Consider the following 12,405-nt stretch of genomic DNA (forward strand, 5'->3'; position numbering starts at 1 on the left):
CGTGCATAACGCGCAAAACAGAGGAGCGTAGGTTGACGGGCACCACCAGAAGGTAGCGGAGACCAGTGGGAGAATAGTCCTTTTTGTACAAACGACCACTCCGTATACAATAGGGACTGGAAGCTGTAGGGTCCCTTGCAGCGGTAAAGAATGGTTGGAGATTCTCATCTTTCCTCTGCTCAGTGCGGAACGTACGGGTATCGGGGAATGGAGGTAAAACCGCAGCGATGTAATGATCAAAATTGTCGGCGTCACATTCCGTTGTGGGAAGCGGTAAACGTGAGAGACAGTCCGCGTCAGCATGCCGGCGTCCACTCTTGTACGAAACTGTATAATCAAACTCTTGTAAACGGATTGCCCACCGTGCAAGACGGCCAGATGGGTCACGGAGGTTTATCAGCCAGCACAGGGAATGATGATCAGTGACCACTGTGAAGGACCGCCCGTATAGATAACAGCGAAACCGCTGAACGGCGAAAACTACCGCGAGGCATTCTTGGTCAGTGATTGTGTAATTACGTTCAGGTTTGCTTAAGGAACGACTGGCGTAAGCAATAACATGTTCCTTGTCGCCGTAACGCTGAATCAGCACAGCACCAATGCCAACACCACTGGCGTCCGTGTGCAGTTCCGTTGGAGCAGAAGGGTTGAAATGCCGGAGAATCGGATGTGACGTTAGTAAAAACTTGAGCTGGCAAAAAGAAGAGTCACACTCTGACGTCCACTCGAAGGGAGCGTCTTTGTGGAGAAGGCCCGTAAGCGGGTTAGCAATGTCAGCAAAACGGGGAATGAAGCGGCGGAAATATGAGCACAGTCCTAGGAAACTTCGGAGTTCCTTCACGTTCTGAGGTGTTGGAAACGATGCAACGGCCGCGATCTTTTGAGGGTCAGGTCTGATGCCTTCACAATCGACGAGGTGTCCTAGTACCAAAATCTGACGCTCACCAAAGCGACACTTCTTCGAATTAAGTACTAGACCGGCGTTTTTGAAGCAGTCAAGCACGAGAGCGAGGCGTTCGTTGTGCTCTTCGAATGTCCGGCCAAAAATGACGACATCATCGAGGTAGCACATACATATTTGCCATTTTAGTCCTCGTATGATAGCGTCCATAAATCTCTCGAAAGTTGCAGGAGCATTGCAGAGCCCAAAAGGCATTACATTAAATTCAAACAGGCCATCGGGTGTGATAAATGCCGTTTTTCCCTTGTCGTCAGGGTGCATAGGGATCTGCCAATATCCCGATCGCAGATCGACGGATGAAAAATATGATGCCGAGAACAGACAATCTAGGGCGTCATCGATCCGCGGAAGGGGATACACAACCTTCTTTGTTGCAGCATTCAGACGGCGATAGTCGACGCAAAATCGCCATGTACTATCTTTCTTCTTTACCAGAATTACAGGGGCGGCCCAGGGACTGCATGACTCTTGAATAACGCCCTTTTCCAGGATATCCCGAACCTGCTCACTGATGACCTGGCGTTCTGTTGGTGACACTCTGTACGGCTTCTGTCGAATTGGGTGTGAGTAGCCTGTGTCAATGCGATGCCGGGTACGGGTCACGGGAATGCACCGTGAGCCGCTAGGCTCGGAAAAATCAAATATGGAAGAATACTTGACCTGTAAGGCCTCCAAAGCGTCACGCTGGTCCCTGGTTAGAGAGCGGCTGATCATCCGATGTAGTTGCGAGTCAGGGGCTGGAGCGGCAGCACTTTCGCCAGGTGCATCAGTAACCAAAGCCACCGACGGGGCGTCGTCTTGGCTACAGGTCGCAATCTTCATATTCACAGGCAAAACTACTGGTTGCGAAGAACAATTAATGGCCCACAGCCGTGAGCAGCCCTTGACCACCGACAGTAGGCAATGAGGAACCAGAATGTATTTCTTTGCACAGTTAGAATGAAGCGGTGCCACTGTAGCGTCGAAGGTGTCGGAAGCACGGCTGGGGCACAAAACTGGGACGCACACCATAGACAAGGCTGGCACATTGGTATCCTCTGTTACACTGAACACATCCTCACGGACGTGTGGCTTCTCTAAGAGTCCAGAAGGAAGGGAACAATCAACGCAGAGTTCCCCAGAGCGGCAGTCGACCGTAGCGCCACACATTCTCAAAAAGTCAATACCTAGAATAATGTCATGCGTGCATCGCGAAAGCACTGCAAACTCCGCTGCGAATACCGTTCCACCCAGGGACACCGAAGCACTACACATTCCCAGGGGACACAACACCTCATCACCCGTACCATGAGAATTCACATTTCGGTCCCAAACAAACATAACTTTGCGTCCTAACCGCTTCTTAAACGATAAACTCATTATTGAAATGGTTGCCCCGGTATCCACTAAAGCCATTGTCGCCACACCATCCACAAGCACATAGACCGTGTTCTTTAACATAACAACAGATGGAGGAATTTCTTCAGGCAGCGCACACTCTCCAGCGGCCTGACCTCCAGCAGCCGCGCTGACTAGTTTCCCGGCAAAGGCGATGCCGACCGCCTTCGTGGCCGTGGTGACGGAAAGCGGCGCGCAGAAGAGGCAGGTGGTGGTGAGACACTTCGTTCGGAAGCAGGAGAGTGGTTGCGCGGTCCATTGGTCTGGGGATATTCATACGAAGATGGGGGCCATTGCCAAATAGAGTCGTAGAAACGGTTACGTGGCGGAGCATTTTGGACGGGCCGATCGTAACGGGTGAGTGGGCGGCTGCGGCAATATCAAGGAAGCAGGTTGGAGGGTCCCAGTAGATTATTCATGCGGCGGCAGGGAAATTCTTGTTGCTTGTTGTCGTATTGTGGTATCGCAGCCGTTTGTACGCGTTGAGAAATCACTGCTTAGGAGTTTTGCCATGAAAATATGGGTATAGCTAAGGGGACGAACAAAGCGGACCGGAAACCAAGAGCTGAATAAATACAGCCTTTGAAAAAAATCCAGCTCTGAGCGTTTTTAGCAGAGAGTGCTAGTTAAGGTTTTCAGTGCAGCCTGAGATTGACTAAATTACTACAATATGAAGGTGTTTTTTTTTCTCTTGCTCTTTGTCGTCGTTTCAGAATGGCTTCATTTGACATATTTGCGTAGCTGTAAACTGTAAGGACCATAGTACTATCCTTTCCCAATGTTGCAGAATGACGCATATCTAAAACAGACTTTGGTACTTTCCACATTTCGCCTAGATTCACCACAGCACATTAAAGTTGTTTGCGCGGTTTATTTTTTGCGCTACACTGGCGCTGTTAGAGTAAGGGACACACCTGTTAATAATTACCTAATCGTATACCGCGAAATAAAGGCGTTAACCGCAATGCCAGACTCTGTGTCAGTTTCTGATTGCTAAATCGACAGATAGAAGCGTCAGGCGAAGCCTATTGATCCAGTAGATGTGGTAAATCGACCAAAGTATTTAAAAGGAATATTTGAGAGCCAAAATGTGATAAAAGGTCCTGAAGCACAAGTAGGACGGGCTGCAATTGTGAAAGCTGACCCTACTCGAAAGCGCGTTAAACGCGCTGTTCAACCGGAAATTTGTACCGCTTTCGCACAATCATTGATTTTACCGTTCTTAAACCTGCTAGACGTTTTCGGACGCCCTAATACGTTTGTATAAAAAATAAACATGCTCCAAGTTGAATGCTTAGCTTAAGGAACGCATGAGGATAAATATTTATCTGGTTATAATCATCTTTCACGATGATATCACCGCCTGCTCGTCGATTCCTTGAAAACGGTGGTTTCTGTGCTTTGCCACAAATTAATTGACCCATGGAGCTGTCCTGTAAGCCTCATCTTTAGGCTTCGGCTTGCAGAATGAATGTAGTCTGACGGCATTGTCACGAGATTCGATGAGCAATAATCAATTAGGATTTCGCACCAGGGTTACAGGCAAGCATCCCCGCTATCCTTTCATAGCATGACCTTTCTCACGATTTGTCGCCCAAAGTACCTGTTTGTTCTTATCGCTCTACACACTAACAGGGTCGATGCGGTGCCCTAAGGGTTTTATATCTGTTTATTTCAGCGAGACGGAGTAGCGCGTTGCATTCCTTCTCTAGTCTTGCTCGCTCAATGACAGCGATGCAAGAAAAGAGGAAGCAATCTATAACGTAGGGAACGCACACATACCTGGTGTGCTTTTGCTTTTTTTGTAATAAGCTGCCAAGCAAAGAAAGGTTTTCCGGATACTTGTGGCTAAAGTAGCCATTCCTTTGCCTCGGTTACAGCTCTGTGTGCATGAAACAGCAGCGTGTTTTCCACGGGCAAACCGAAATAGGATTGTAGGCTCAGTGTTGATTGTATTACTAAGGTTTAATTTGCAGACTTGGCTGGTGGAAATTGCAATTCCCATTCGGCGCAACATATGAGAGGTTTACAACATAGAATCTTAAGCTTAGTGAGAAGATTGTAAACAAATGAGCTAACATGCAAACATCGCAGATGCCCATATTATATCTGCTATTAGACCCAAGTTCGTTGCAATGGGAGAAAAACAAGATATAAAGAAGCTAGAAAAGAAACTGCCGATCCAGAAACGGTAGCGAGCGCGGTAGGGTTCTCAGTGCTATAGAAGTATACATTCTTCTTGTATGTGCAGGAGAGAAGCGATAAAAAGTGTTCGGTGCAGCAAAGCGCAACAGCATTTAAACAGAGGATATGTAGAACTGATAACGCATTGGCGCAGTAATAATTTAACAGCCCACTACCTCATCAGCTGCCATTTCAGCAAATTACTCAATTTTCCCGAAGAATTTCAACAAGGTTTGATATCTTAAGGCAACAACCTTAATTGTGCTCTTTAGTACCCATGCTTTGGTTTTCGTAATATTCTCCACGTACAATGTCGACATCACAAATGACAGTTGAATAATGTGACTAGCTTGTACAGTGTACTATAGCGTCCACAAGAATGGTGGTCGTTCTTTTGTTTTGTTGAAATGTTAGGTTAAGCTGTACCGTTAGCAACAACAGAGCCGGTGAATAAGGTGCCTTGTCATAATACCGAAAATTTCTGCTGGTACCGAAGAATTATCTGGCAAGGAAAGGAAAGTATATTGTCACGTACAAGGTGATTGAGGATATAAAGAATAGCAAAGGGGTTAGCTCCGATACAACAGCGGTGAGCAGCACAGACGCAAAACCCGCAAGCGACACTTCGTCGTTCTTCACTCAGTCATGCGCCACCTGGCAACGCTAGGTGGCATTACTCCCCCTTCCGAAAAAAAAAAATGTGAACACGGGCGGTGAGAACGGTGTGCAAAGTAAGAGAGTCGTCACAGGAGGTGGCCGTGCGTTATCGTTGGTAGTACGGCTTCAGCCGCACAATGTGCACAATGTCCGAGCTGGGCTTTCGATGTTTTGAAAGTGCGGCGCCGTCTGGAATAACTTCATAACTGACATCACTCACACGACGCAACACTTTGTACGGCCCGAAGTAGCGGGAAAGGAGTTTCTCTGACAAGCCTGGACGGCGAACTGGTGTCCACACCCAGACTTGATCCCCAGGTTTGTAGTGAACCTGGCGGCGCCGGAGGTTGTAGCTGTCCGCGTCAGAGGTCTGCTGCCGCCCGATGTGCATACGGGCAAGCTGGCGGGCTTCCTCAGCGCGGATGGCGTACTGCTGGGCATCTGGCGGAAGCTGGTCATCATCTGGGCATGGGAGCATGGAATCGAGCATGCTCTGAACTTCACGCCCGTACACAAGTCGAAATGGTGAGAAGCGCGTTGTTTCCTGTTGGGCTGTATTATACGCAAATGTGACGTACGGCAGCACCTCGTCCCAGGTCTTATGCTGCACATCGACGTACATTGATAACATGTCCGCAATCGTCTAATTTAACCTTTCGGTAAGAACATTGCTCTGCGGATGGTAGTCTCATGTATTCCTACATGCTGCTTCCTGTACATTTGATCGCAGATATAGCCGCACAAACTGGTACGCTGTGGTCTTGCGATGCGTCGTGTAACTCAACTCAAATATGTGGTCGATGAGCTGCGAAGTGTAAGCTGTCCCTCTGTCGGTAATGACATACGAAGGGGCGCCATGCCGCAAGACTATGTTATGCATGAAAAACTCGGCTACTTCGGAAGCTGTGGCATGAGGGATTGCCTATGTCTCAGCGTATCGGGTCAGGTAGTCAGTAGCGACTACTATCCATTTGTTTCCCGCCTGCGACAAAGGGAAAGGACCAAGGAGGTCCATGCCGATTTGGTCGAACGGAATACGTGGTGCTCTAACGGGCTTGAGAAATCCGGCAGGCTTCAGGGGCGGTGTTTTACGGCGCTGGCATTCGCGACAGCTTCTTACATAGCGTTTCACAGTTGCGGAGAGTCCTGGCCAGTAATACATGTTGCGGACTCGAGCAAGCGTCCGTGAGTAACCCAAATGACCAGACGTCGGTTCGTCGTGGCAAGCATGTAGAATATTGTCACGTACAAGGTGATTGAGGATATAAAGTATAGCAAAGGGGTTAGCTCCGATACAACAGCGGTGAGCAGCACAGACGCAAAACCCGCAAGCGACACTTCGTCGTTCTTCACTCAGTCATGCGCCACCTGGCAACGCTAGGTGGCAATATAAATAGCCAGCAAGCAGTCGGGCAGAAACGTGTACAAATATCAATCAATCTTTGCAAAATTGCTCTGTTCCGAAGGAGTACAAGGTATATTTGCCCATTTCTTTATTTCAGCTGACTCCAGAAAAAGCGGTATTCTAATTAGACATAAGTACTTGAGGAACATTTACTAAATATATATGAAGGTACAGACGTTCAATAAAGCTGGCAGTGAGCTGCTCAATTCCTGTTGAGAGAAAATCTATGATCCCTCTTTAAACGGCCATATAGGCAAATTCTTGAACGTTGTTGCAAATTCGTTCGCTTGTTTTATGAAGGCCCTGTGAATTTTCATGTTTCGGCATAAGTTTACAGTTACTATCCCGAAGCATTGAAATATGTATTTTCATATTTTATTAAGGTCTCGTTGCTGAGTTTATTAAATCTATTTGGTACTATATATAATTTAAAGCGCATTCACCCGTTAATTAATGAGGACATGTGACTTTTTTCTTCAATAGTCACATTTTGCTAATAGTTGAGTAGATTTTGCTTTGGTTTTTATCTTGAATACCTTCTAAGGACTTGTATACAATCATCATCATCATCATCATCATCATCATCAGCAGCAGCAGCAGCAGCAGCAGCAGCAGCAGCAGCAGCAGCAGCAGCAGCAGCAGCAGCAGCAGCAGCGGCGGCGGCGGCGGCGGCGGCGGCGGCGGCAGCGGCGGCGGCGGCGGCGGCGGCGGCGGCAGCGGCGGCGGCAGCGGCGGCGGCAGCGGCGGCGGCAGCAGCGGCGGCAGCGGCGGCGGCAGCGGCGGCGGCAGCGGCGGCAGCAGCGGCGGCAGCAGCGGCGGCAGCAGCGGCAGCAGCAGCGGCAGCAGCAGCAGCAGCAGCAGCAGCAGCAGCCTGACTGATACAGGGCGAAGGCCTCTCCCATATTTCTCCACTTAACCCGGTTCTGTGCTAGCTGCATCCACTTGACTCCCGCGAACGTCTTAACCTCATCCACGCACCTAACTTTCTGCCGCCCCCTGCTACGCTTTCCTTCTCTTGGAATCCAGTTTGTTACCCTAAGCGACCATTGGTTATCCTCTCTTCGCACTACATGCCCTGCCTATGCCCATTTCTTCTTAATTTCCACTAGAATGTCGGTAACCCGAGTTATTTCTCTGACCCACTCTGCACGCTTCCTATCTCTTAATGTTACCCCTACAATTTTTCGTTCCTAGCACTCTGGGTTGTCGTCAACTTAAGTAGAACTCTCTTGGTTAGACTCCACGTTTCAGCCCCATAGGTGAGTACAGGTAAGATGCAACTGTTGTATACTTTCCTTTTGAGCGATACCGGTAAGCTGCTAGTCATAATCTGCGAGTGCTTGCCAAATGCGCTCCATCCCAATCTTATTCTTCTTGATATTTCCTTTTCATGGTCCGGATCTGCGGTTACTACCTGTCCTAAGTAGACATAATCGCCTACTACTTCCAGTACTTCGCTACCTAATGTAAACTGCTGTTCCTTCCCGAGGCTGTTGAACATTACCTTAGTCTTCTGCATATTGATTTTCAAGCCTACACTATATTGTATACAATATAGTGTTCGTGAGAACAATTTGAGGTGCAGTAATAAATGCAATTCAACCTCGCTACAACAAAACTTCGTTCAGGCGAAACCAGTCCAAACATTAAGCCAGATTGGATCACAGGTTCAGAAAATATCGCTTATTTGCAAATAAGTCGGTGAGCTGCTTCTGATTTTCTATTTTGCCATGAGCGCCGTGTCTCGAGTATTAGATTCAGTAAGCAATTGCTTCGTAGCATCGTTTTCTTGGGCACCAATAAAACGGCTGATCCCATACAATTCATTTCTTTCATTTAGTGCGCATGGTGGTGCTACAAGGAAAGTTTATTGCGGCTTTGGCTGAGAAGAAAGCAGTAGCTTCGACTTGCGCCTTGCCCCAAGCTAGCCATCTCATTTGTCATTACCACCAAGAAATAGGGCTCTTCATTTGAGTGATCGGGTGTGTTAGTAGAAGCCGATATTAGTTATAGATAGTATTTAGGGAAACAAAGTATTGTGGACCTGCGGAGGTGTACAGACCAGTAGTGATATGCTTATTTTATTGAAAAATACGTCTTTAAACCTACCTCCACGCGCGAAAATTTCTTCGAAGTGGCAATACGCCCCATTGAAAAAATATTTCCTTGTAGCGAGAAAATAGTACACTACTGGCTGTTGCGAAGTGACGAGGAAATAAAATGTTTCGCTGAAGTTGCATTTGTTATAGCGTTGTTTGACTGTGATGTCCAACGCCTTAACATGAAGCGTTTAGGACGTGCAGGATATTTCGCTATACATTCAGCTTTGTTGTGAAGGTAACGCACTGCATCGAACGCAATAATAAAAGCTGAAAACATGAACTGAAATATATAAGCGTAATTTCTCAAGATTGTGAGGAATGTTTATTTTAATGAGTCAGGAGTAGTTTTGTTCTAATAACCTAACGCAAAAAAAAATGCGCAACTGCAGCCCGCCTTGTCACACTGACGTTTATAGAATGCTTTGCGATGGAACCAACGGCAACGCAAGAATGCGCTTAAATTTCCTACAGCTCGCCACATGTCAAGACAACAAAATGGAAAACAGAGATAACAGGTGTGCTTAGTTCTCTCTTTTTTATTCTCGAAATACTAGGCCCATCTGTTCACTGCGAATATTTCTTTACTATGAATTGATGTGTGTGATTAGCATGCACACTGCGCAATTCGGATTTTCACTTGTCTTTGTTAAGATATTGAGTGATGCTCTCTACGTGCACCGCATTTACGACTAGGCTGCGGACGGCGAAAGCGATTTGACGGGGCAGCCCGCGTTGTAAAAGAAGTTGCCATCGGGAACGCCTATACGGGCCGTCTTTGTGCATGCTCATTCGTCGCAGTGTTATTAATTGGCTGTAAAGCAGTCAAGGTATTGTAAAAGAAGGCTAGGTCGAGACGGCGAGGTCGTGACGGCAAGGACAGCCAAGCCTTGTCTAGCGTTTTAATCCGATCACGAACCCAGGCGCGCGCTGGAGCCGGCGTCGCGGGACGGTGATGATGGTATGTACAAATGAAAGAAGAAGATCATGGCATGTACAAATGAAAGAAGGTCCACAGAAGGCTCACACAATCTGCCCGGGGGGTCGGAAGCGGCCAGCCTGGTCGCTCCTACTTAACCGATGTACCGCGGCGCACAAACGGTTTTAAGCGAGAAACATGAACAATTTCAGTTCCACGGTGGCGTCGATCGGCTGGGGGATCAACCGGCGTGACTTTGTAGTTAACTGGAGAAGTTTGGCTGATAATCTCGTAGGGACCAAGGTAGCGGTGGTGGAATTTGTCACTAAGGCCAGGGGTGCGCAGTGGTGGATACAGCAGTACTTCGTCACCGGGACGATAAGAGACCACGCGATGCGTAGAATCGTAGCGACTCTTGCGGTCTTCCTGGCACGCTGCTGTGTTGAGGCGGGCAAGATGACGGCATCTGGCCACACGAGATAAGAACTGGGTAGGTACCGATGTGGAGTAGTCGGGCGTAGAGAAGAAGGAAGCGTCGAGAATTGTAGTGGGAGGACGGCCATAAACGAGGAAAAATGGAGAATAACCGGTAGTCCGCTGTACTGCTGTGTTATAGGCGAAAGTGACGAGTGGTAGAATAGTGTCCCAATTTCGATGATCCGGTGTGATGTACATGGAGATCATATCCGATAAGGTGCGGTGAAATCGCTGTCAGCCCGTTAGTCTGGGGATGGTAGCTTGAGGTTGTCTTATGAGGTGTGGATGACGCGTGAAGAACTTCGGCAACGACTGCCGATAAGAAGGCCGTCCCGCGGTCACTTAGGAGCACCCGAGGAGCGCCATGACGCAATACAATTGATCGAAAAAAGAAATTTGCTACTTCTTGAGTGGAACCGGTCGGTACAGGTGCTGTCTCAGCGTAGCGTGTAAGGTGGTCGACAGCTGTTATAATCCAATGGTTACCCCCATCGGAGAGAGGTAGGGGACCATATAAGTCAATGCCGACTACGTCGAATGGCGTGGCGGGACAGGGAACAGGTTGTAGAAGGCCAGCGGGCGAAGACGTCGGCCGTTTGCGACGTTGGCACAGAGGGCAGGATGCGACGTATTTGGCAACGCAGGAAGATAGGCCAGGCCAAAAGAATCGTTTTTTCACTCGGTCGTAGGTTTTGTCAACACCAAGGTGACCTGCAGTAGCGTCATCGTGGAGAGCCGCCAGTATACGTGGACGAAGCACACGCGGCACGACTGGGATCCAGCGAGTTCCATCAGGGCAATACACGAAGCGGAGTAGGATGCCATCTTCGAGCTTAAAATTGCGAAGTTGTCGGCGAAGCCGAGCATTGGGTGGGTCCGAAGCGCCAATAAGGCGGTCGATGATGGGTCGGCAGTAGGCATCGGCTAATTGCTGTGTGTGAAATTTCGAACTTGGTTTTGCCATGTGCATAACGCTACCTTTATACACATCTTGCAAGTCGCGCCGACATTCATATTTGTGAGCCATCGCTCGACTAAACATCTTGATTCCAGGACACCCCGGAACTCTGAGCGTGACTTGCAGAACAGTGGCGAGCAACAGGTGAAAAAAGTAAAGTTCGCGCACCGCTCTCATAATATATATCGGGCAATTCTAAGTTTGCCTAAAATAGGCCGCAAATGTGACCTCTATATTATATTTTTTCGTCAGTGCGGTGGTACCTGAGATATGAGGCAATGAAACGGGCGAGCTCAAATGCTCGCACTTCATCGAGACATACGTGACAACAGGCATTCCATTCTCGATGAGTCTATCGCGCATTGCTCTTTGTGAACATGTACTGTGAGTAGGTAAAACATAGCTGCCGTGTCTTGGAGCATCTTCTATGTGTTGTTTGATAACAATATGCAAGTAGCCGCCTTTCCTATAACTGCTAGCCCACTTTTGCTGCTCGCTTTTCTTTCTTTTTTTTTTGCGAAGCACGAACACAAGGATAAACCTTGGCTGAAACAGGAAGACGAGATGCTTCTTAATAGTAGTGATATAATTACATTCATAACCATTAAATATGCTGCTCTGTGACATTTGCGCAGCAGCAGTACGTTGTCAGTAGATTGCAAGCGAATTTTTATTTTAATGTAGCCATACCATATTTTTTAAGGAATTTGAGTTCTTATATACAGAATGCAGGCAACACCACATGCTCAGTTTCATTTTTTCTAGATAATTGAATGAGGAAAATATGGTAATCCCCGCAGATATATTCGATTTGAGACCTTTACTGTGTTCCAAAGAATTGTTTTTCTACTTTATAGCCACGCCGAAGAAATATACTAGTTCATGCTCCGATCTATTGCTGTATGTCCCTTCGTCCAATCCTTTGTCTCTCGAGCTGTTTTCTTTAAGATATTAGTCCAGGACAATGTATCTTCCAAGCGTTTTGCTGAATAGGGGCGTTTTCTCCTGAACATGTTCATAGGCATACGATATGCTGCCTTCAGATAACGTGAATATAGAAAATCGATGTTTGGGGCTCTATGATGCAGAGAAGGCGCCTCCAACCACTTGAAAACGTCTCGCAGTAAGTCGGCTGACACGTTCGATAACAGGAAAACCACTCATTGTGTAAGTGCGATTAGGCGCAGTAGCTGCCCTCTGTGAACCGAACAATTCCAGTCAAAGTAGCCACATGGAGTTCAAAATAGTGTTGCGTAAAAAAAGTATTACGTAAAGGGTGCCTTTCTTGCACCACGGACACAATGGCGAACTTTAAATTGCAGCCCGAGGCCACAGGTGAAGCAACACATTGGAGAGAAAGATACTGTA

The sequence above is a fragment of the Amblyomma maculatum genome, chromosome 9 (assembly GCF_055883805.1).
Source record: "Amblyomma maculatum isolate TAMU_Amacu chromosome 9, ASM5588380v1, whole genome shotgun sequence".
NCBI classification, from domain to species: Eukaryota; Metazoa; Arthropoda; class Arachnida; order Ixodida; family Ixodidae; genus Amblyomma; species Amblyomma maculatum.